Source organism: Mesoplodon mirus, assembly GCF_964341445.2.
Source record: "Mesoplodon mirus genome assembly, contig: HAP1_SCAFFOLD_631, whole genome shotgun sequence".
In the NCBI taxonomy this organism is placed as follows: Eukaryota; Metazoa; Chordata; class Mammalia; order Artiodactyla; family Ziphiidae; genus Mesoplodon; species Mesoplodon mirus.
In genome coordinates, this window is record NW_028295395.1 from 226,721 (window position 1) to 251,912 (window position 25,192).

A 25,192-nucleotide genomic window follows, 5' to 3' on the forward strand; every position below is an offset into this window, starting at 1 on the left:
ATAGTTCTATTTTTAATTTTTTAAGGAATCTCCATACTGTTTTCCTTAGTGGTTGTATCAATTTACATATCCACCAACAGTGCAGAGAGGTTCAATTTTAAAGTTCTTCCAACATACCATTCTCACTTGAACCCATTTTTTGCCTGAATTATACCCTTCCCCCCACTCACTTCTAAGGGATAACTTCTATTTGTCTTTAAGGTCCCAAAACTGATATCACTCTCTTCCTTGGTTTGATATCACTGCCTTCCTTGATGCCTCAAATTTTGGATCAGTATTTCTCCTGCATGTTCCCATTATACATCTCTAAGAGCGTTTTTCATGTGGTATAGAAATTGAGTAAATTAATGTCTCTCTTCCAATCTAGATTATTGGTATTTTGAAGAGGAAGACCCCATCTATCTTGTTGACTTTGTAATCGCAGCACCTATCAAAGTGAACAACACCTAACCTATTCTTAGTAATTATCTGCTTTTCTATTCAATCATTCAGCAACTAGTATATGGCAGGCAGTGTTCTGGGGCTTAGGGATACAACAGTGAACATGATAGATAAAATGCTTGTTCTCATGAAGCTTATTTTTTTTGTTAAGGATTGGGTTAAGTAATAAAATAAATATGTAAACTAAGCAATAGATGGTAATAAATGCTGTAGAGAAAAGTAAGACAGTGAGCGAGAATAGAGTTTGTTGTTGGTTGAAGACTAAATAAGGAAGTTAAGGAAATCTTCATGGGGAAAGTGACATTGGAGGAAAGACTAAAAGGAGTAAGTGGTGAGCTGTATTAATATCTAGTGAGAGGGGCAGTTCAAAGTTGGAAGAAAAGTCAAAAGCAAATGTCCTCAAGCAGAAGCATGAATTGACTCATGGATTTAGCAACATGGCAGTCATTGGCACCCTTGGCGAGAACAGTTATGGTGGAGTGGTAGGAGAATCCTGACTGGAATGAAGACATGGAATAGAGATAACAAGGAGTTTATCTATGAAGAACAGCAGAGAAATGACAGTTGGAGGAGGAAGGAAGGTCATGAAAAGTTTTTTTTTTTTAAGATAGTAGGAATAACCTTATGTTTGTATAATGATGGGTAAATTTGAGCGAGAGTGAAAACTTGTTGATAGAGAGAGAAGGATTGCTAAACCTATGTACTTGAATAGATGAGATAGGAGAGTATCTTTATATAGAAGATCTGATTTGGCAATTACTTTTAAAAGATTGAAGTTTATTTTTCATCCATGTAATTGTCAATGTTCCTTCCTGGATACATCTTTCATATGAGAAGTATAACAACTTATACTTCAAGTTATTAATGTAGCAATTATTAATCACATGGTGATTTTCTGTTTATATGTTTTCCCATTAGATGCAAAGAAATATTCTTGAAAAATATTGACAAAAATATTAGATAGATGATAGATAGATAAATAGATAGATAGATAGATGGTGTACTCTATAGAGGTTGATTGTGCTTATAGTGTTATGTGAAGTCAAGTTCAAATTCTAACTGTATTTTACACAGATTTTTGACTATGCAACCATTCTCTCTGTCTCATTTTACCCATTTATAAAATACGAATATTAATGTTATCTTTGTTATGGACTTAATGTTTGTGTACCCCAAAATTCATATGTTGAAATCCTTCCCGCAATGTGATGGTATTAGGAGGGAGGGGCTTTGAGAGGTGACTTGGATTAGATGAGGTCATGAGACTAGAGCCCTCATACATGGAATTAGTGCCTTTATAAAAGTCAGGAGAGAACTTGATGCTCTTGCTTTTGGCCATGTGAGAATTCAAGGAGAAGTTGGTAGCCTGTAAGCTGGAAGAGGGCCTCACCAGAACTCAACTATGCCAACACACTGATCTAAGACTTCTAGAAGCATCCAGAACTCTGAGAAATTTCTTTTGTTTATAAGAACCAGTCTCTGGTACATTGTTAGAGCACCCCAACCAAATTAATACAATCTTATGTTTGTTATGATTAAATAAAATAGTAAATAATAACGTCTTTATTCAATTCCCAATGTATAAGGTACATAATGTATTTTCACTTAACTATATCTCCTTTCAGAAGATTGTATACCTCATGAAGGCAGAGATTTTATATTACTCACCACTGCATCCCCAATTAACAGTACCTGAATACTAGGTGCTAAATAAATAAATGTGAATGATTGTGAAGCCACTGATTCTAGCATTTTTTGCAAGCAGTATGAAAACATGACCCAGAGCCTGAGGTCTTTTTCCTTTCCAGAATTTTTTTATTATTATTACGTAGCTTCTGCCACTATACAGGCCCATTGCTCTATTATCATCACCTAAAAATAAGTGGTCCCATATCTTTGTTTATTGTATGTACATCAGATTGACCAACCTGATATCATTTTAAGTCAGTTTGTACCAATGTCAAAGGGCTTGAAGTTGTGCTGTCAGTATCTTTGTGTATCTTGTACCCATTGTGCTTGGATAACCCAGAGATCATTCATACTCCACAAAAGCCAGCCCAGTGGATTGTTTTAATATGAACTATAGGGCACATTTCTTTAATTAGCCTGGTCAGGCACCACCTGCTTGGTGCTGGGAAACTTTTACATCAAAGTAGAGAAATACTGGGATGCTGATTAAAATGTTTGAGAGACTGGATGTTAATATCTGTGACCCTACCAGTAGACCAGCAATATTGAAGGATAGAAACTTGTACTGCTCAGTGGACTATTTGCTTATTTTTTTAGAAATGGTCTATTAATGAATCAGAAATGAATTATCTTATATTTTGCCTTTATTCCTCTTGCTTAGTCAGAATATTAAATTCCATTTTGTGAAACAATATTTGATTAGTATCATTTCTGAAGACGTATGAAGTATTACTCCAGTAGACTGAGGTTCCACATTTTTGCAAAGTACTTGTAAAAATGCCTTCCATTGCAAATCTTCACCTAGACTCCTTTTACAACTGTATTTGAAAATTAACACTGCTTTTTTAATGGCATCATAAATAAAATATATTTTACTCCAAAAGTAAAAATGATATAAAATATTTTCAGGAAAAAAAAAAAAAAAACTACAGGGCTTCCCTGGTGGCGCAGTTGTTGAGAATCCGCCTGCCGATGCAGGGGACACGGGTTCGTGCCCCGGTCTGGGAAAATCCCACATGCCGCAGAGCAGCTAGGCCCATGAGCCATGGCCGCTGAGCCTGCGCGTCTGGAGCCTGCGCTCCACAACAGGAGAGGCCACAACAGTGAGAGGCCCGCGTACCGCAAAAAAAAAAAAAAAAAACCAAAAAAAAAACTACAAAAGATTTTTTTTTTCCTGGGCAGTTATAAATTACCAATACTGTATTATAGTCATGCCTGCTTTAAAAGAAAGGAGGGAACAATAGATCTTGTTTATAAACTATGGTTTACACTTAGGGTAGGAAAGAAACTATATTTTAAAAGTGTGTGCTTTCCACAAATTTCACTTTCTCTAAACCCTTTCCTCCCTTTATGCATCAGAACAAATCTCACTTTTACCCTGAAGGGAAGCTTTACATTCCACAAAAAAAAAAAAAAGAAAGAAGAAACCAGCTGAAAACAACTATTCTCTAAACAAAGGAGTCTATATGTCTGAAGGCTTTTTCTTTTTTTAATGACTTTTTTTACTAAGAAGGGAACATCTACTGTCTGGGTAGAGGTTTTGTAAGTATTTTTTAGTCCATATTTGTTACACTTTTATTAGCCTCAAAAATAGTTTCCATGGTAATAGCTCCATTTATATCTAATCTTAGAGCTGAATTATAGAAAACCTTCCCACTGGGTTGCACTTAATACCATTTGACGGTTTCATCTAGCCTATTATTTAGAGTAGGAATTATTTTAAATACTATCAAGTTGTTATATTCTATTCATGACTTCTCTTTTGTAACTCTCAAGTTAGTGAAATCCTTTGGTGTGTAATTTTGGAAGAACTGTGTTTAATTTCAATATGTATTCTTAATAATTTTTATTACTTCTCTTTTTATAACTGCTTTATAAGCTTAGACATAGATGATAGTTTATTTTCTAACTTAAAACTCAAAAGGAATTATCAAAAAAACACAATTTTTAACATAAAATCTGTATTAAATCATTATATTATCAACTTCTAAGAACTCTTAGATATAAGGGAATCACTTTCTCTAAAATGTACTCATAACTTATGAACAAGAGTCATAAATAAATGAACCATGAGCATAGATCCACAGGCTTTAACAGAACTTTGAGAGGTCATCTAGTTTATTCTTCCAAATTTAGTCTGAACAGAAATTAAATCATCCAATATGACCCTTTTCTAAAGAACATTCTGTAAAGATGACATTTCTATCTTCCATGATGATATATTTCAAAGTTTTACAACCTTTATTTTTCAGAAATCCTTCCCAGTTTTTAACTGAGGTGCATCCTGCATCAGTTCTACTACACCTTCCCTGGCTCTGTGTTATATTTTCCTACTGATGTCTCTAAAATGATCCTCAGAAAGTCTCTAATATGCTTTAAATTGAAATGTTGTTAACAACAGCAACCAGAAAATGAAGAAATGTAAAGAAACCATGTATTGGCAATATAAGATTACTAGGAAAACAGATAAATCTACATACTAAAGAACCTCTAAAACTATTGGTTAAAAAGACTATTTTCAAATGAAAAGCCTTATGAAACATTGTAAAAGAAAAGGAGTCTATCACATTGTAGCATGAACAGATTTAAAAACATGTGCATATAGAAACAGAATAAAATGATATTTGCTCTGTTACAATATTGAAACAAGATATTTTTTTCATATTCCATTTGCCAAGTTTTCACAATGTTCAATTATTTTATAATTTTTTTTAAAAAGAGTAAGCTCTTGGGAGCTTACTAATATTAGCTAATATTATTAATATTAGCAATTATTAAAGACATGCAAATCCAAATTACAAAATTACAAAAACCTATCAGCTCACACCAGTCAGAATGGCCATGAGCAAACATTCTGCAAACAATAAATGCTGAAGGAGTTGTGGGAAATTGCACACCCACGGTGTTAATTGGGATGTGGTAAGAGCCGCTAATGAACACACAATGCAGGTGCTTTGAAAAGGTAAACATTGAGCTACCAGTCAATGAATCGTACCCACTGTTGGGCCTATCACCTGAGAAAATGAGAATCAAAAGTCACAGCTGGCAACACTGCACTCCAGCAATATTTACCATAGGCAACACTTAGAAGCAACGAAAATGTCCATCAACAGAGGAGTGCACAGAGAAGAAATGGTCCATGTACAGAATGGAATATCGCTCCACTAAAAACTATGAATTAAATTGAAAAAACAAACATAAGTAAGGAGACGTAAGCTTTTGGGTGTATATCAGGGCACATTGCACTCTAATTTATAACTGAGGAGCACCACTGGCAGGAAGATCTGTTTCCCTAGGTGCCAGAGTGGGGAACGTAGAAATGCTGCCGTCCTCTGGCCGATACCTGCAACAGCAGCTTTGAAATCTGTGCTAATGGGCACTTCATATGCACAAGTACTGCAGGGCTGCAAATGAAACCTGCCCTTAAAAATGTCTTGATGCAGGTAAAGGCCAAAACATTGCAAAATGTGGCACATACTTCAAGAAAACAATTTGAAGAAGTCAGCTGTAATACCAGTTTGAAAACTAAAAGGACATGCCTGAAAGCTCAATTTCAAGGGAGTATGAGACACAGGCAAACCCAACCACAAAGAAGTACCAGCTTACACCCCTCAGAATAACCATCAGCAAAAAAAAAAAAAAAAAAAAAAACCTACAAGTGATCAATGCTGAAGAGGTTTTGGAGTAATGCATACCCTCAATTGGAAGTGGGACGTAACCTGCTAAGAGCCACTAATGGGAACAGAATGGAGGTGCCTTTAAAAGGTAAACCTTGAGCTACTATATGATCCAGGAGGCCACTTACCGGGCTAAATCCTAAGAAGACAGAATTGGAAAGACACAGGAAGACAAATCTGCACTGTAGATGTATTACAATAGCCAACACATGGAAGCAACCGAAACGTCCATCAAGAGATGAGTGGACACTGAAGAACTGGTACGTGTACAGATGGAATATTAGCCAAGGCAAAAAATGAAACAATGCCATTTGCAGGACCATAGAGGAGTCTAGAGGTAATCATTGCAACTGGTAGTAAGTGAGAAAGCAAAAGACACATATCCTATCATATCACTTATGGGTGTTACCTAAAACTTGATACCAATGAAGATATTTCCAGAGAGAAAGACAATCACAAATTCATTAAACCAACTTATGGTTCACCAAATGGAAAGCTGTGAGGATTGGATACATCACGATATTGGGGTTTTCAGAGATATACAAACACATGTGAAATATATAATCAGCAAAAACCTACGGCATACCAAGGGAAGACTGCACAACGTCGTGTCCTAACCTACATGGGAAAAGGATCTGAAGAAGAATAGATATATGTATATGTGTAAAAGAACCACATCTTGCACGCCTACAACAAACAAAACATTTTACTCTAATTTGCTGTGATAAAGAATAAAAATTAAATTAAAAAACAAACAAGAAGTAATGAGACATAATCTTAAGGGGCTTTTCTTGGCACATTCCATTCTAATTTACAAACTACAACACAAGTTCCATTATGGCTCTGTGGCCCTAGTAAGCAGATTTGGTAAGGAGAAGTGCTGCCGCCTTCTGGTCGTTTCACACAACAGCGGTAATGGTCATTTAATATTCAAAATAATGGCAGGCCTGTAAATGACACCTGCCATCAAAAAAAAAAAAAAAAAAAAAACATCCTGGGGTCGTAAATGGACCAGAACATTCAAAAGACGTCAACATTTCAAGAAGACCATTTCAAGAGGCATATCTTATGCACATTTTGTCCTTTCTTTTTTTTTCTTTAAAATAAAAGGGAATAGAAAAATGTGCAACATCAGCAATTAATAAAGCCATGCAAATCCAATTACAGAAACATTCACCTCACAGCCGTCAGAATGCTCTCAGCAAAAAGTCTACAAAAAATAAATGCTGAAGGGGTTTCAGAGAACTGTGTACCCTCTAGCTGCTGGGGGATGTAAACTGGTAACAGCCAGTAGTGAGAACATAATGGAGGTGCGTTTAAGGGTAAAAACTTGAGCTACCATGTGAACTGGTAGGTCCTTTGATGCGCCTATCAGCTGAGCAGAGCAGAATGGAGCAGACAGAGGCTGGCAATCCTGTACTGCAGGAACTTTTTTTTTTTTTTTTTTTTTTGCGGTACGTGGGCCTCTCACTGTTGTGGTCTCTCCCATCGTGGAGCACTGGTTCTGGACGCGAAGGCTCAACGGCCATCGCTCATGGGTCTAGCTGCTCGGCGGCATGTGGGATCCTTCCCGGACCGGGGCACGAACCCGTGTCACCTGCACCGGCAGGTGGGCTCTCAACCACTGCACCACCAGGGAAGCCCTGCAGGAACATTTAACATTGCCAAGACTTGGAAGAAACCAAAATGTCCATCAACAGAAAAATGCACAAAGAGGAAGTGGTCCATGTAAACAATGGAGTACTAGCCATGGAAAACAGTGAAACAGTGCCGTTTGCACCATCATGTAATGACCTAGAGATAATCACCCAACTTGAAGTAAGAAAGAAAGTGAAAGACAGGTATCCTATGCCATCACTTATACGTGTTACGTAAAAATTGATACTCATGAACTTATTTCCAAGAGAAGGAAAAGCATGGATTAAGAGAAAAAAATTACGTTTAACCAAATGGAAAAGTGTAAGGAATGTATGAATTACGATATGGGGGTTAACAGACATGTACTAATACATATGAAATATATAATCACAAAATACATATGGAATGCCAAGACAGGTCTACTCAACGCTCTGTAATAACCTACACGGTAAAGGATCCAAAGATAAATAGACAGATACATTGATATAATGAACCAGATTCTGTACACCTAGGAGAAACAAACTAGTTTTATCAAATTTGCTCTGATAATTAATAAAAATTAAATTTACAAAACAAACAAGAAGCAAGGAGATATAAGCTCTTGGGGATGTGCCCTGGCACTTTCCACTCTAATTTGCAGCCTACTAACACGATTTCCAGGAAGGCTCTGCTGCCCAAAAACGCAGAGTTGGAAATGTAGAAATGCTGCCGCCTTGTGGCCGTTTCCCGCAAGAGCGGCTTTAAGCCCACAGCTAATGGTCTCTTAACATTCCCAAGGACTCAGGGCTGTAAAGGACACCTGCCCTAAAAAATTGAGCTGAGGTAGGAAATGGACAAGAAAATTCAAATCTGGCCAAATTTTCACGAAGATACTATGAAGAGGTAAGTTTGACTGACTCTCTTTAAAAAAAGCAATACAGGAAAATGGGTAAAAGCTCAACCTCAGGAATTATTAGACTCAGGCAAATCTAATCTGCAAAAAGGTTTCAACTCACACAGGTCGACTGACCATCAACAAAAAGCCTACAAATAAAGAATGCTGAAGTGGTTTTTGAGAACTGTGTACCCTCTAGCTGCTGGTGAGATGTAAAGTGGTAACAGCCAATAATGAGAGCAGGAAGGAGCTGCGTTTAAAAGTAAAAATTGAGCTACCGTTCAATGCAGCAGGCCCACCGCTGTGCCTCTCACCTGAGAAGACCAGAATCCAGAAGACAGACGCTGCCAAAGCTGCACTGCAGCCTTATTCACAATAGCCAAGACATGGAAGCAACCTAAATGCCCATCAACAGATGAATGGATAAAAAGATGTGGTCCACATACACAAAGGAATATCAGCCATGGGAAACAACAGAACACTGCTCTTTGAGGTACCACAGATGAGCCTAGAGGTAATCACAGAACATGAGGTAAGTTGGAAAGCAAAAGTCGTATATCCTATGATATCACTTACACGTGTTACCTATCAACTGACAAAAATGCACCAGGGAAGCCCCACTGGACCCACTGTGACATCAACTTGGGTCAAAACTCCATGTTCCCCTGACTCCATGAGCTCACATTCTGAGCACAGTTATACTTAGCATCCCCAGGGATTAGGCTTAGCACAGAGCCAGTGTCCAATAATACTCTAAATGGCTGCCCTTTCCACACTGCACAGCTACTCTTTAAATGTTCGCATGTTCTCCTGGGAATCATCTCTGCATTTTAAAAGTACATTCTTCACAATGCACCACGAATGCATGTGTGCTTCTAATGGGGGAGCTGGCCCATTCTCCACACCATCCTTTGCTTTCTGGACTTTTCCTTAGACCCTCCTTCCCCTCAGAGCCTTAGCCTCTGGTGCTTTGAATTTCTTCCTGTGCTAGCCTGTGAGTGGGCCACACAGGCTACTTCTAAGGAAATTATCAGACAACGGGCCACCTCCAGCCTAATATGTCATGAAAATCATGACCTCATAGGGAAGGCAGCTTGGCTGCATTCATCCTATTTCTAAAGGCAGGACTAAACAAAAATGTAAAATAACAGTGGATCAGGCCAGAATAAGGCTTTGGTGGATCAGGAAGGAAACCCCAGGGCCACCCAAGAGAAAAGGGCTTTACTATGCTGCCTGCTGACAATCTACAAGGCAGCAGAGGGAATCCCAAGTTCAAGGGCTCCCGGAGGAGCCAGGAGTTGCTCTTTCTCCATCTTTGAGCAGAAGGTTCGCCGGGGGATCCTGGCACTAAATGAACCAAGAGACTAAGCAGAAATGACATTCTTTTCTGCAGAGGAGGCACCAAAAGGAAAGGGCTGGGCTTGCTTACTAAGTACCCTCCCCCCACCCCCATAATAAAGATCTGTGTCTGACTCTCACCTCCTGAGGACCACAGACCACTTTCCTTAGGGATAAATGAACAGACATTACAAGATGCCTAGGGTGTGCCAAGCACTTCCACTTGTCTCAGCGTATCCTCATAACAAACCCCCGAGGTACATAATGTTTTCCCATTTTACACACAAGGAGATGGAGAGTTGAAAGAATCAGGTCACTTGCCCAAGCTCACAGAGCCAGTGGGCGGCCACAGTTGACATTCACTGCCAAGTCCACCTGTATTAAACCCAGACTCCCCTCCCCTACACTGTGCAGCATCCTGGCACCTGTGGGGGAGGTGCTCTTCCCTCTCAGCCCTGCCCTGGAAGCCACCGGCAGAGGAATGGGCACAGGGGTCAGACCTGCCCTGTAGGGCTCTCTCTCCTGAGACCCTGAACCTCAGGCAGAATGACACACCGAAAAACAGTTGGTGCAGACACATCCAAGAGACCTCTAACTCCCCGGGGGACTGCCCCTCCATTCCTGCTGCCTAGATTCCTGCAACTGCCCCGCATCCTGTCCTTTCCCAGCCTCCTTCCTCAGCATGCATTTCGTTTCTGTGAACTCCCTATTCATCTCCTTTGCCCGTTCTTCCACTAAAGTATTTGACTTTTCCTTATTCTTTTGCAAAAGCACTTTATATCTCATGAATATTAACCATGTGCTTGTTATGTAGGCTAAGTTTTCAGTTTGCCATTAATCTTTAAACTTTAAGGTGGAATTTTCTTTCTAGACAGAAAATTTAAGCTTTTAAGCTTAAATCATTTAAGAAAACATTTATTCTATAGCAGAGTTTTTCAACATTGGCACCATTGACAGTTATATTTTGGGGGATCTCCAGTACATTGTAGAATGTTTAGCAGCATCCCTGGCCTCTACCCACCAGATGCCAGTAGCACCCCACCCCTCAAGTTGAGACAAATCAAAAATGTCTCCAAACATTGTCCAAGTCCCCACGAGGCAAAATCATCCCTGGTTGAGAACTGCTGTGTTATGGTTTCTGACTTCAGTACCAAGCTTATAAAGTCTATTTCTACCTATAATTTTAAAAAGTGACCTGTTGTATTTTTGTCTTGCCTTCCATGGTTTTATTTTTCACATTTAAATCTTCAACCTATGTGGAATATACTTTGGCATAAGAAGAGAGCTAAGAAACAAAATATTATGACGGCATTGAACTTACCCCTGGGAAGAGGCGGTCCCACCATGTGAGTAGCTCTTGATATGCGAGACATTTAATAATCCCAATGTACAAAGTTATGTGACACCTCACGGGGTGAAGAGTTGCACCTGTCATCCAACGGCTGGCATAGAGTTGGCCAAGATGGGATCTTCCCACAGCTTTGGGGAGTCTCTACTGGGTCTAAACCAGATGTGCTCAATAAATTTTGGGTGAGTGGGCATGTGTTTGCTAGTTGCTATTTTACCCTTTGCATAATCAACACCACCTTCTGAAACAAACAACACACCACTCTATTCTGGAGTCATCTGGAAAATTCTCAGTGATCTGTTTTAGTAGAAAAAACAACAGAGTGAAAGGCTAACTTTGTATTTCATTGCCCTTGGTTTGAACTTTTGTGTACTTTCTAATAAATATTTTAAATATTAATTATCATTTTTTAAAATCCCATTAGATTTCTACAGAATTTAATGAATTTAATGAATATAGTGGGCTCCCTCTAGTGGTCACAAGAAAATCTCCAATTCCCAAAAGTCAATACATAACCTCTTGTAAGTATGGAATTTACATTCAGACTTCAATGCAAATTTTTGTGAACTTCCCTTTGCCAAAAGTTTACATGTAAGATTGGGAATAAAGTTTATATATCAGTGCTAATAACTTCCTAATATGCAAATGGACATATGATAGCTATAAAACACAAAAACTTATCTGAAAGCAACTAATTTTGTTCTTCATGTTTTTTTCCTTAAAGTTCACTGAGAATGGCATGTGTATAAGTGGCTTAATTTGTGTATCTAAGCATGTCAATATGTCTTCTTAATAAATATTCTGTATTGAAACAAAAAAACAAAAGAAAAACCCAAAACGTCTTGAGTGCCCCCAAGACGTTTATTTACAGGACACAGTACATTTTACAATGAATAGGTTCAGAGTGGCTAGATGATGCCTTAAGAGAAGACTTCTAATTATTTTCTTCCATTCATCAGTGGGTCTACAAATTGGTTCATAAGGCCACTGTCCAAAACTATGCTTATCATCTTCCCTTCTAAATCCCTCTTTGGGGATTTCCTGTTTCTGTTCAGGATATCACCCTCCCCCGGGCTTCCAGCTTCGGGCACCTCTGTCCCCTCCCGTGCCCATCCATCCTGTTTGTGAGTTTTGTCCACCACATGGCCCAGTGCCTCTCACAGCTGTTCCCTGCCATCAATTCTCATGGCCCTCATTCAAGTTCTCATGACCTCTCCTCCAGGGCAGGCATTCAGCAAATATTTATCAGCCCTTCTCCACATGCCCAGCACTGTTCTAGGCTCAGGGGACGCATCGGGGAACAAGACAAGATTGTCCGCATGCAGAGCACCCTCTCAGTGGGCTTCTCTGCTGAAGCAAACTTGTGATCCAGTCCGTCCTCCATGCTGTTTCTAGAGTCCTCCTCTTAAACCTGAACTCTACTCACATACCTTTCAACTGTGTCCCATGGAATGAAGCTCACATCCCTCCATAATCAAGACCCACCCTCACCTCTCAGTATCACCTTCCAATGAAACAGAGCTCCCTGACACTCCCAGAGCTCCCCTCTGCCTCTGTTCAGTATGCCAGTTCTTGTGGAATGTGTCCCCCATCCCAGCTGGCTAAGATGCCAACCAGTCTTCAAAACCCTGCCCAACTGTCATCTTCCCCCACCCAGGCCTCCTTGATCTGAGGTGATCTCTCCCTCCTTTCAATTTCTGTGGGACTTTTTTTTTTAGTATTCTTCCCATTCTCTATATATCATGGCTCCTGTATGTGTGCCATCATGCTCTAACAACTGGGTACGCAATTCCTCTAACAATCTTAGTCAATGTCACCCACAGGACAAGCACAAAATAGGGTAGAGAGAGATGAATGTATGAATGAATGAATGAATTCTCCAGAGAATTCTGGTCAAAAAAAGTCAGACACACAAATTATCTTCTTCAACTTTGTACAGTCTGACATAATGGGATAAACTGCCATTAAGCTACTTAGTTTTACTATGAACGCAAGTCAACTAGCATTTAACACATTCAAAAAAGCATCATTAAAAAAATCCACAAATAAGAAATAACTCAAAGTAGGATAACCATTTTTTGCTTCAACCTAGTAAGAAAGTACCCCAACCCCCACCCTGCTGCCCTAAGCAAATTCCTAAACCTACAAATACAGTAAACAGGCTGAATAGAGTAACTGACCATTTCTGTTCCACTCTGCGACATTTGCCATAAACTGTCACTGAAATGTATCAGGTTCTGTATCATTTCCACATTTTACTTCATGCCCTCCTACTGCAGAGTTTCACTCCTCTGCTCAAACTTCCAAACATTTTCACAGAGCAGCGAACTTCTAACTCTGATAAATCTGTTTATTAATTTCTGGAAAGTCACCCTACACTGCAAGCACAGTCCCTATCATTTGGAAACCACACGCCATGCCTCTGGGATATTATGCAAGAACACAAAAAGGCACAGAAAGGAAATGAAAAGTATTACTGTTTTTCTGAAAAGTTCTTCATACTCTCCAGGGCAGGTTGAGCCCAGTTAGAAACCAGTGCAAACTGTGCAAAAGGGCAGAGCCACAGGCTTTGCATGATGAGGCCTTCCGGATGCTGTTAGTGGATGACGAGAGTTCACAGGACACACGTTTTCTTTTCCTTTCCGGTTCCCTCACTTCTGGGCTCTGTCACCAGCATTTTCTCACCCACATCCCAGAAGAACGTGCCATGGAAGTCTGTCAGGCCTTTGCTCGTTCCCTCCAGGATATTCCCAGCCAACCGCCAACTCTGAATCGCCTTGTCCCTACCTCTCTGGCAGCCCTGGCAACAATCAGGAAGGTAAGAGGCTGCACGCAGTGAGTCTGGACTGGCCTGGGGGCAAGGGATCTGGGTTCCTGGTAACCACTAACTCACTTTCAGGAAGCAGTGCCAGGCCCTGTTACAAACTCTCTACAAGCTCATTCAATCCTCGCACGATTCTATGAGGTGGGAACTATTAGAAATCCCGCTTCACAGATGAAAAACTGAGGCACAGGGAGGATAAGTTCGAGGTCATGGAGTTGGTAAGGGACAAAGAATTTGTTTTTTTGTTTTTTAATTTATTTATTTCATTTATTTTTGGCTGCATCAGGTCTTCATTGCTGCATGTGGGCTTTCTCTAGTTGCAGCGAGCGGGGGCTACTTTTCGTTCAGGTGTGCAGGCTTCTCATTGAAGTGGTTTCTCTTGTTGCAGAGCATAGGCTCTAGGCACACAGGCTTGAGTAGCTGTGGCACACGGGCTCAGTAGTTGTGGCTCGTGGGCTCTAGAGCACAGGCTCAGGAGTTGTGGTGCATGGGCTTAGTTGCTCCGTGGCATGTGGGATCTTCCTGGGCCAGGGATCGAGCCTGTGTCCCCTGTATTGGCAAGCAGATTCCCAACCACTGTGCCACCAAGGAAATCTGGGACAAAGAATTTGAATCAGGCAGTCTGGATCCAAAATTCAAGTGCTTAATCACTGAGCTGCACTGTCTGTTGGACCAGCTCAACAGAGGGAAGAGACTTATGTGCTTGAAGAGGAGGCAAGCCTCTGGTCAACCTCAGGGTCTGTCCGTAGTCCCCGCTTAGGATCACCTGGACATGTCTGGACAGCTGCCCCCGGAGCCGGACTGAAGTGGTCATCTATTATTTATGTCTGCCCAGCTGCATCCCTTTTCTCTTTTTCTGGGAATAGCACCCTACTTTTTTTGAGGTAACCACCCTCCACCACTCTCAGCCTACATGATTCTGGTAGTGTCAACCCTCCCCCACAACGGCCTCCCTCCGTGTCCAAGATCATTCACATGACCCACACCTGGCCAATCAATGTGTCCCATCCTCCAGGAACAGCAATTTGTACAGGGAGAGGCATCTGCCCCAAGACAGGCAAATCAGGGTCAATGCTGGGACTTCTTTCTTCAATCACAGTAAAATACAGACAAAATTTAAATACCATTTTAACCATTTAAAAGTGCAGAATTTCATGGCATTTAGTACCTTCACAATGTTGTATAACCATCGCCACTATCCATTTTCCAGAACTTTTCCATCTTTCCAAACAGAAACTCTGTACCCAGCAACAATAACTCTCTGTATTCGTCTGCTTGGCCTGCCAAAACTAAGTACCATAGTTTGGGTGGCTTAAACAACAGAAATCGATTTTCTCACAATTCTGGAGGTTATAAGTCAGAGATCAAGGTGTCAGCAGGGTTGGTTTCTCCTGAGGCCTCTCTCCCTGGCTTCATGTCATCTTCCCTCTGTGTGTGTCTGTGTCCTAATCTCTTCTTATAAGGACACCAGTCATAGTGGATGAGGGCCCACCCTAATGGCCTCACTTTACCTTATTTACCTCTTTAAAGACCCTGTCTCAAATACAGTCACATTCTGAGGTACTAGGTGGGGGTTAAGACTTCAACATATGAATTTGGAGGGGGATACAATTCAGCCCATAACACTCCCCATTCCCTAATGCTGACACCTTTGAGAAAGGGGAGTGCTCTATCTGCTCGGGTTGCTGGGAAGGTCTGATATACTGCTGGGGCTGTTGGTGGCCACTTTCCCACCCCAAGGAGACAGTGTCTGAAAATGACTCAGGGAAGAGCTGAGAGGCAGACAGAGACCCCTGAGCCCAGACATACCTGAAACTGGCTGTACCTCTGACCTCTCTATTCCAGTTGTGTAAGCTAATAAGTTTCCTTTTCGTTTCTTTATTTTATTAACGTAATTAAAAGACTTAGTTAACATAAGGAGCTTTTACACCAGAATGGCCCTTATCTCCAGGATGTGCAGGATGTGCCCACTCGGCAGCTGTTTAAGCAGCAGAGTCAAATCCAAACCTCTCAGGCTCCAGGGTGCTGGCCCCGACCCGTCCCTTGGGATGCTCACATGTTCACAGCACAGTGGGGACTGGGTCGTGCCCGAGTCTCCCACAGAGCAGACTTCGGGGACACCCCCTGCAACATTCTAGAATTGTTGCTCTGGTGTGGTGCCCCAGACTGAGGGCTCCTATCCTTTCAGCCCAGTGACCCAAAGCCCTGCAGCAGTGCCTGCTTCATGATGGGCTTCAGTACAGAGCATGAGGAAGGCAGGGAACGGGGCAAGACAACAGTTCTCCTTCCCTCCAACAGTTCCCTGAAGGACAGTCTGTAAGAACACAGGATGGGAAACAATTCAAACGGCCTTGGGGTGGGGACTGGCCAGGTACCTCACAGGACAGCCCAACAGGATTTTGTCTTTTAACCCAAAACAAGGTAACACCTGCTCTCTGATACATGGAATGATTCAGACCATCTCAGAGGGAAACTGCAAACCGAGAGAGCAACACCGGGACAACAACATATACCATTTGTGTAAAACCAGGAAGGGAGCTTCTCGATGAAATGTAATTAAATGACCTCAAAAATCTCAAAAAACTGTCCTACACCATAGCCACCAGCCACACTTGGCAATTTAAATTAAGATTAAACAAATTTTTTTTATTGAAGTGTAGTTGATTTACTAAGTTGTGCCAATCTCTGCTGTAGAGAAGAGTGACTCCGTTATACAGCATACACTCTTTTTTTATATTCTTTTCCATTATGGTCTATCACAGGATATTGAATATAGTTCCCTGTGCTACACATTAGGACCTTGCTGTTAATCCATTCTAAATTAAACAAAAATTTTAAATTCAGTTTGTCAGTTGCATTAGCCATGTTTCAGAGGCTTGGTAGCCCCACATGGCTAGTAGTGGCTGCTCGATTAGCAGAGAGATAGAATATTTCCATCATCACAGAAAGTTCCATTGGAAAGGACTCCTCAGAAGGACATCAGCAGAAGGGTAAAGGGCCCCTGGAAAGAGGAGCAGGAGAACCGGAGAAGAGGAGGGGAGGGGAATTAGTTTTCACATGTAATCTTCTGTAGTACTTGAATCTTTCATCACATATTATTTCCTATTCAAAAATAAACATTTTAAAACTTTAAACACATTTTAAAAAAGTAAGTACATAAGTAATAAGAAAAGAAGATGTTGGAATCCCCAGGGACATGGGTAAGCCACATGAATCTACAGCCCTGAGTTCTCCACTGAAGGAAGAGAAGTCTCCTTTGAGGCAGGTGTATGAGGAACAGCAGCATGAGGGTCTCCCAGGTGGCAGCCCCACACACGTGATTCAGACCTGGTGGTGTAGGAAGTTCCTATGTCCCCCAAATTTTGATTATCACAGCAACCTTAAAATTAGGGTGATTAATGGTCCCATTTATTTTAGTTTCCTAAGGCTGCCACAACAAATGACCACAAACTAGGTGACTTAACATGACAGAAACCTATTGTCTCACAATTCTGGAGGCCAGAAGTCCAAAACCAAGATGTTGGCAGGGCTCGTTCCTTCTGAAAGCTCTTAAGGAGAATCCCTTCCATGCCCCTCTTCAGCTTCGGTGGCTGCCGGCAATCCTGGGTGTTCTTAGGTTTGTAGATGCATCACTCTGGCCTCTGCCTCTTTCTTCCCATGGCCTTCTCCTCTGGGTGTTTCTGTGTCTCACATCTCTTACCTCTGACTCTTATAAGGACACTCATCTTTGGATTTAGGGCCTACCCTAAACCCTGGATGATCTCATCCCAATATCCTTAAATTAATTATGTCTGCAGGGCTTCCCTGGTGGCGCAGTGGTTGAGAGTCCGCCTTCCGATGCAGTGGACGCAGGTTCGTGCGCTGGTCCGGGAAGATCCAACATGCCGCGTGGAGCGGCTGGACCTGTGAGTCATGGCCACTGAGCCTGCACGTCTGGAGCCTGTGCTCCGCAACGGGAGAGGCCACAACAGTGAGAGGCCCACGTACAGCAAAAAAAAAAAAAAAAAAAAAAATTATGTCTGCAAAGACCCTATTTCCACATAAGGCCACATTTACAAATACCAGGGGTTAGGACTGGGACATATCTTTTGGGGGGTGGGGGACACAATTCAACTCACTATACCGTTTTATAGACAAGGAGTTCAAGGTTCAAGGGCCTCTCACTTGCCTGAGGTCACAGGGCTAGTTCAGAGCACAGCTCTGCCAGTCCTCCCACCACTGACTCCAGCAAGAGAAGAATCTTGACCTTCCAGCCCGAAGCCTGCCCCTCCCTTCAGCCTCAGAGCTCCCCGCACCCACTTCACAATGGGTAACACATACAGAAGAGCCGCCCCCTTCTTTGGCCTCGCTTATCTGTCTTGCCGCATCTTAGGATCTGACAAAAGATTACACTGTCCTCTGGGCCGTGGGAAGGAACTGGGCTAGGGGGATCTGCGGGTATCTCAGATGAGATGGGGTATCTCAAAAGAGGGTGGTCTGCATGTCCAGACTCCAAAAGTCTGCAGGGCAGATCAGAGCCAGGGAGAAAGGGAATGAGTTAAGGCTTCTGGTGTTGGAGAAAAAGCCCTCTGTGCTTTTTATGGCAGAGGAGAATGTGCCAGCCTATGGGGTTTTGCACTGATGAAGGGCTCTAGTCTAAAGTGCTCAAGTGAGTTCTCCAGCTCAAGGTGACAGCAGAGGAAGAGAAGATGTGGACATGGGTGTGCACTGGGGCCTGGCAGAGGCTGCTACACCCCCTGGGCCACACTGACCATACCTGCCAGGACAGCCTGATCACAGCCACAAGACCCTCGGACAACGACAGCACAGCACTGACTGCTGGGCACCCCCAGAGAGGACGGCAGGTCACCTTCCCTCCTCTCAGTGGAACTGAGGGTTCTGACCAGGATTTTGGCTTCCATGGTCATCCCAGAGGCCTTCTTGACACCTCTCCTGGTGGGTCAAGAGACCTCGAGGGAAGACAGACACAAGACTATCTCCAGGTCCTGGGCTTTGTGTTTCCTCCACGACATCAAAAAGCCTAGAGAGCCCACTCCAGTATTGGTACCATTTATTAACACAAACAGTAAGTGCCTGACCAAGATTTGGACCTGGTCTGGGTTTATTCAGGAGCTCCATGTCCCCTCACTGCCACCTCCTCCCTCTCCATCTATCATCTGTATTGGTGGTTTTCAAACTTTCAGTCAGCAACCCATAGCAAGGAACCCATTTCACACTGCCATTTACAAATATAAATGGCTGATACAAAAACTTCACTCCAATATTTTTTATTGTAGTCTCTGCTAGTTCAAAATTTCAGAATGCTGGCTGCAACCCACATAACTGATTTCATGTCTCATAAAGGTGTTGTGACTCCCCGGTTTGTTTGTTTCTTTGGCCGCACCGCTCGGCTTGTGGGATCTTAGTTCCCCAACCAGGGATTGAACCCAGGGCCTTGGCAGTGAAAGTGTAGAGTCCTAACCACTGGACTGCCAGGGAGTTCCCAGTGACTCCCAGGTTTACAAACCCTCATCTACATAACTCATATGAATTTACAACCATTCAATACTGAGAAAGAAAGAACAGGGGAGAAGCAAGAAGAATTGTTTTATACATTTTGCAGATCAGCCAAAACTTCATTGGTGGAACTGAATATTTTTCCCCCATTGAATTGCAATTTCTGACTTCCTGATCTGCTCATGATGTCATTACTTATCATGTCCTTTTCCCTCCTATTAAAACCTCAGAGTTCCTATGAAAGGCTAACTCAAGCTCGACTGTAAAATCCTCTTCCACTGGGTCCCCAGAGACTGAATGTTCACACCATGGGTCCATCTTTGCACAAATCTCAGGGCATCTCCCAATCTCGAGATGTTAACCATCAGTAAGCTTGGTTTCTGGACCAGGTGAAGTGGTTTCAGAAATGCCAGACAACTTGGCTAATGGAAGGCATGACAGCAAGGAACAGGGCCCCTGGGTCCAGCTCCCATGTTCTCTCACCTCGTCCGGCATGGTGGGTCATCTGGGAATTGTTACAATTTTCCACTCATTCACTGGTATTACATACTGTTCTATGAGAGGATAATTCTAACCCTGAAAACACTGGGGATGAGACTACACCCCTAAATTCTCAGTCATAATATGTGCAAAGTTCCAATGAGGACAACTGGAAGACCAATATGAACCAGGATTTGAGCCACATGGGTTAGAAACCAACAAATCCTCAATTCTAGTCACAGCTGTCCTGGTCTACACCATCAAAACCCAAGACACATGATTATTTGAACAAACCAGACCATGTTTCCTGCTCCTTTCCTCTACCTCCACCAAAGAAATGAAAACCAAAAAAAACTATATTTGCCAGATTATTCCTCTACCCACCACCCCTCACATTCGAAACAGAGCTAGGGTCACAATGTTAACACTGTTTGGTTGGTTCATGTCTGTTTCTCCATCTTTAAAAGGGGATGGCTGCTACTTTCCTAGCATCTAAGAATTTATTGTAAGTCATCCCAAAGAATTTCTTAGGTCCTCCACCAATACCATCAGCCTCATCAAACCAAGTCAGTTAATTTTGCCAGAATCTTTAACAACATACCTACCAGGGAAGATGATGTAGGAAGAAAGGCTCCAGGACAGTCCACAAGGTACCACAGACAGCCTGAAACCCATGGTGATTCTCTTGACCATGGCCTTGGCAGTTTCGGGTAGCCAGGAGAGCGAAGACCAGGCCTATGGAAGTCAGGAGCCAGCAACGATCGAACATCCACTTACCTGGGGGACAGACACAGTCCGTCGGTGCTTCTCGAACTGTCCGGAGCTTGACTGGTCCCTCCATCTTCTGAACCAGGAAGAAAAGGGGTGAAAAATATGGATGAGTTTTGGAGTGGAGAGGGTAGAAGTGGAAAAACAGCAAAAAACAACATATTTGAAAGATCTACAGTGGTGGTGTTGGTGCTTTCAAGAACAGTTTTGTAAAGGTCATTAAATTCTACAGGCAGTTTTAGAATGGGAGGAGAAACAGAAATAAACATTAAGCAATTACTTGGGAGTCCCTGAATAGAAGATGACAGGTTTCAGCTTTGTTAACAACATTTTCAAATACAAATCCAGGAATGACAAAGGGATCCGGTAGTCCCTGGCATGAAGATAGGAGGGCAGAGCAGAGAGAGGCCATGTAGGGCCAATCAAAACTCGCTCTTGAACATCTTTCCCTGCTCCGGAGACCACCCCTATCCAACCCCAGGAAGCCCCAGAGGCCCCTTGGCTGCAGCCTCTCCCAGCCCACTGGCTTCAGACCCAATGGTCCAGGGCTAATCCACCCTGATGACATTTTCCTTTCTTCTTACCAGTGGGGATCCTTGGCCTAGAAAATTTAGATCAGTAGAATTTAACAAGAATCTCTACACATGCCCAGCCCTGTGCTAGATTTTGGTGAAGGGAAAAGAACTACCACAGAAATGTAGTCAAAAGTCACAGCTCTGCTATTATGACAACTCACAGTACAGCCCTGGCATAATCATCACCTTATGTGACACTCGGGTAACCTCTGGGGCATGAATTATTGTCCCTGCCTCACAGACAGGGGATACAAACTTGGAAAAAATAAGAAATTAATCCGCAATCCCAAATCTAGGTTTAAGGGAGTGAAGCAATTGGCCCATAATCCCCAAACTAGCCAAGACTTGAGTCCTGACAAGAATATACAAAGTATTAACCTTTCCCTAGGGAAAAACAAAAGAAAAACAAAAAACAAAAAATATTCCTAAAAGCAAAACAAAGCAAATCCCAAATGTGTTAACTTGAGTTAAAAATGCATACTACCACTAAAAGGGTTACTTAAGGTTCAAACCTAAAAATGTAATTTTTCTCAATAAAAAACATAGTAAAAATGCAAATACAAACACCTGGAAAATAGCACAACAAACAAACAGAAATGTAATTTTCGAATCACTGTTTTAGAGGAGGTGAGAAGGCACTCCCAGTCTTGAGCCCTTGATCACCAAGCCTGGAATTTTCACATAAGAAGGGGCTCAACAGGGAATTCCCTGGAGATCCAGTGGTTATAACGGACTCCACGCCGAGGGCCTGGGTTCAGTCACTGGGCAGGGAACTAGGATCGCAGAAGCCGTGCGGCATGGCCATGAATGAATAAATAAATGAATAAATAAATAAATAAGAAAATAAATAAATACATAAGAATGGGCTGAACAGCCCAGGACCAGGAGCCTGAAATAAAAAATGTAACCAGGGGAGGCTCTGGCCCCTGCAAAGTACTTCCAAGTTCCACCGCCACTCTAATCTGCCAGCCTTGCCCTCAATTTCCAGATGGGCCACAGAGGCTGATACTGACAAGAGATGGAGTTAAGGCCAAGGATTTAGAGAACTGGAGGATGTACGATTTGGAACCTTGTGGTGGAGGTGTTTGTGAAAGCAGTACCACAACAGAACTTTTCTATCCACCCCATACCTCTTAAACCCCCCCAAGGCCTTGGTTTGTCCCAGAAATCAGAACCTGGCTAGGCCTCTTGGCCCTGGGCTCTAAGCTCCTGTCCAGACCCACACCTGCCACTCACTCCTGCTTAAGCCTGGGGCACTCTTCCCTAGAACTGCCCACCGGGACCAGAGCCACCCTGCAAGCAGTCCGTGCTGGCCCTGAGCCTCCATAGGTGTCCCCCACAGCTGCCACAGGTTCCTACCAGGCGGGTGAGACACAGCAGCAGCAGATACCACCCCCACCCCCACCCAACCCCAGGCCATGTGCACTGGAGTCTGGAGCATCCAAGCCTTGCCCATCCTCACTGTACTGGAATGCTGCAGTAGGTGCCTGCAAGGCAGGTGTGAGCAGGACCTCGGAACTCACTTTCCCCCATTATACTGGCAGGTACAATTACAGATTTCAAAATTCACTTGGAAAAAGAATCCAGCCTTCTAGTTTAAGCCAGTCAATTTGTATGAGAAGCTCTCAGCTGTTTTTATCATTTCTAGAAAGACTAGAAGCTACGCTAATTTCTTTTTAAAAAAAAATAACAAAAGCATTTAATGCTAAAAAACAATTCGCTTTCAACAATTACTCTCACATCTGGGCGGCTCCCCTAAGGGGAAGGGGGCTTTATCAATTACTGATAGGAAATACAATTACTTTTAAGCTACTCTTATCTTCAAACAAAAACTAAACAGAAAACTATTCAAGAAAGGAAAAAACGTATTGTTAATGCTAGTAGATGGGATCATAAATAACTGACTGAGTTTTTGTTTCGTTATTTATTCTAACTCCTTTCATGCATTTGTTTTTTCTGGATTAGATAGTGAATCTGCAAAGCTTTATCTTAGTCCTCTATCCTCCCCCCCACCCCCCACCCCACCCCCAACTCTGGAGTTGGAACGCCCCTACTAGGAACACAAAGTGAAATGTCTGTATTAGAAACCCAGTCCCGTGATCTTTATTTCTTTATTATTTTTTTTAATTCTAAGAAAATATTCTTCTGTGTCCTGGTTTGTAAAAATGATCCAAAAGCCTCAACTTTCTACATTCAATTATCTGGCAGCACCCCTAGCATCTGCAAACAATATGGTCCTGGTTTTACAAATGCAAACAAGTCCTGACTCCAAAAGGAAATAAAGAAGGAGTTTCCGAGAAATGACGGGAGACTCTGGGAGTGTTGCCTCCAGAAGTAGTAAGAAGGAGAACTTGGAGTTGGGGGGACAAGAGCTGAGAGAAATCTAATCAGAGAAAATCATGGTTTCCAAAAAAGCATTACATGGTCAGATGATAAATTTATCAATGATCTGTTGAAGGATTAATCTCAAACTCTTCACCAGATATTTGATCACATCCCTGAACAGCTGTATTTTGATGAAATATAGATTAATATATAAAAAAGGATGTAACGTTTTATTTCTGCAAAATGCTACAGATAAAGCCACAAAGACATTCCTATCCTTTGACAGAAAATTCCTACTCTAGGGAGTATATCCCAAGGAAATAAATCATCAGGAGCAAAAAAATGATATTCATGAAGTTGTGCCGCAAAACAGTGGGAGTACTCTAGTGAAGGATGGTGAATCCCCTTCATGAAACTGTCATATCTTCATCAAAAATCTTTATGAAGACTATGTAGCAACAAGGAAAAATGTTTATGATACAATAAATAATGTTTACATATGTGTAAATGTTCAGGAGTGGGATGGCAGCAATTACCAAAACATCAACCCACTTGGGTGCAGGGATTACAGTGATTTACTTCTTTAAAGTTCTTTCTATTTTGTAATATCATCTCAGTGAAAAAAAAAAAATCCTGGTGAGGAGAAAAGCCAAAATGAAGCCCTAAAATCTCCCTGCCTAGGGCAATTTTTGAATGACAGACAGATGATTCTGTCTCCTCAGGAAGTCATAACTAACTCCAGGATCAACCCGGATAATACACACAGGCACCACAAACACCAGAGGAGGACTTGCGGAGGATCAATCCTGCCCTGCTGCAGTCACATCCTCTCTGCCTTCTTTCCATCCTCTGTAGGGAAGGGCCCATGTGTACATTCTTATGGCCACTAGCAACACAAGACGGCAGCATTTCCTGGCCTCTTTAATATTCTTTTTTCATATCCCACCATGGTGATGATGAGGATAGCAAATATAAAGTATTATTATCATCAAGTTTATTGATTACTTACTATGTGCCAGGCACTGTGCCAACAACTGTTATCTTCTTGAGTCCTCCATAGAACCCCCATGAGGCTAGGAATATTGTTTTTATACTCATTTACAGATGAGAAAATTGAGATTCAGGGCAATGTAAGTGTCAGGACTGGACTTGAATCCTGGTATCAACTAACTTCAAACACAAAGTAAAAGAACCTCTGCTTACCAGCAATTTTAATGTCTAATAAAAAGAGTTGCTATAAAAAAATCCAGGCCATACAAAACTGTAGGGACGGAAATTAGGTCAGTGGTTGCCAAAGGTTGAGGGAGTAGGAGGAATGAAACACAAGGAGACTCATGGAGGAGCTGTGAGGTGATGGAACTGTTCTGCATGGTACTGGGGTGATGGATATACTCCAAGCATTTGTCAAAACTATTGGACCATACATCACAATGAGGAAACTTTAATGGATACAAATTTTAAAAAATATCCAGGATGCTGGAAAATCCCAGGGTGGAATGCAGGCTGAAACAAATGAATATAACTATATTAAGATTACATGACATAACCTCACTGAAGGTAGTGGGGAAAAACATGTAACTGACCTAAGTCACTTTGCAAAATACTGTTTCAACTGAGACCTGTAAGGCTGAAGACCAAAGGAACTGTCCATAAATGCTGTACTCTGGTAGGTATAGTTGTTTCACACAGGGGTACAGGGTAGCAATTTTGAAATTACTA

The 25,192-nt window shown here is 42.0% G+C and overlaps 1 long non-coding RNA gene across 1 annotated transcript in view; it reads right to left on the reverse strand.

The window, feature by feature from the left end:
• LOC309797490 overlaps nt 1-20,644 on the reverse strand; it is a 69,922-nt gene extending 49,278 nt beyond the window's left edge. Inside the window, exon 1 of the long non-coding RNA XR_014292662.1 lies at nt 20,583-20,644. This is a non-coding gene — a long non-coding RNA (uncharacterized lncRNA). The remainder of the gene's footprint in view (nt 1-20,582) is intronic.
• Nucleotides 20,645-25,192: the final 4,548 nt, after the last annotated feature.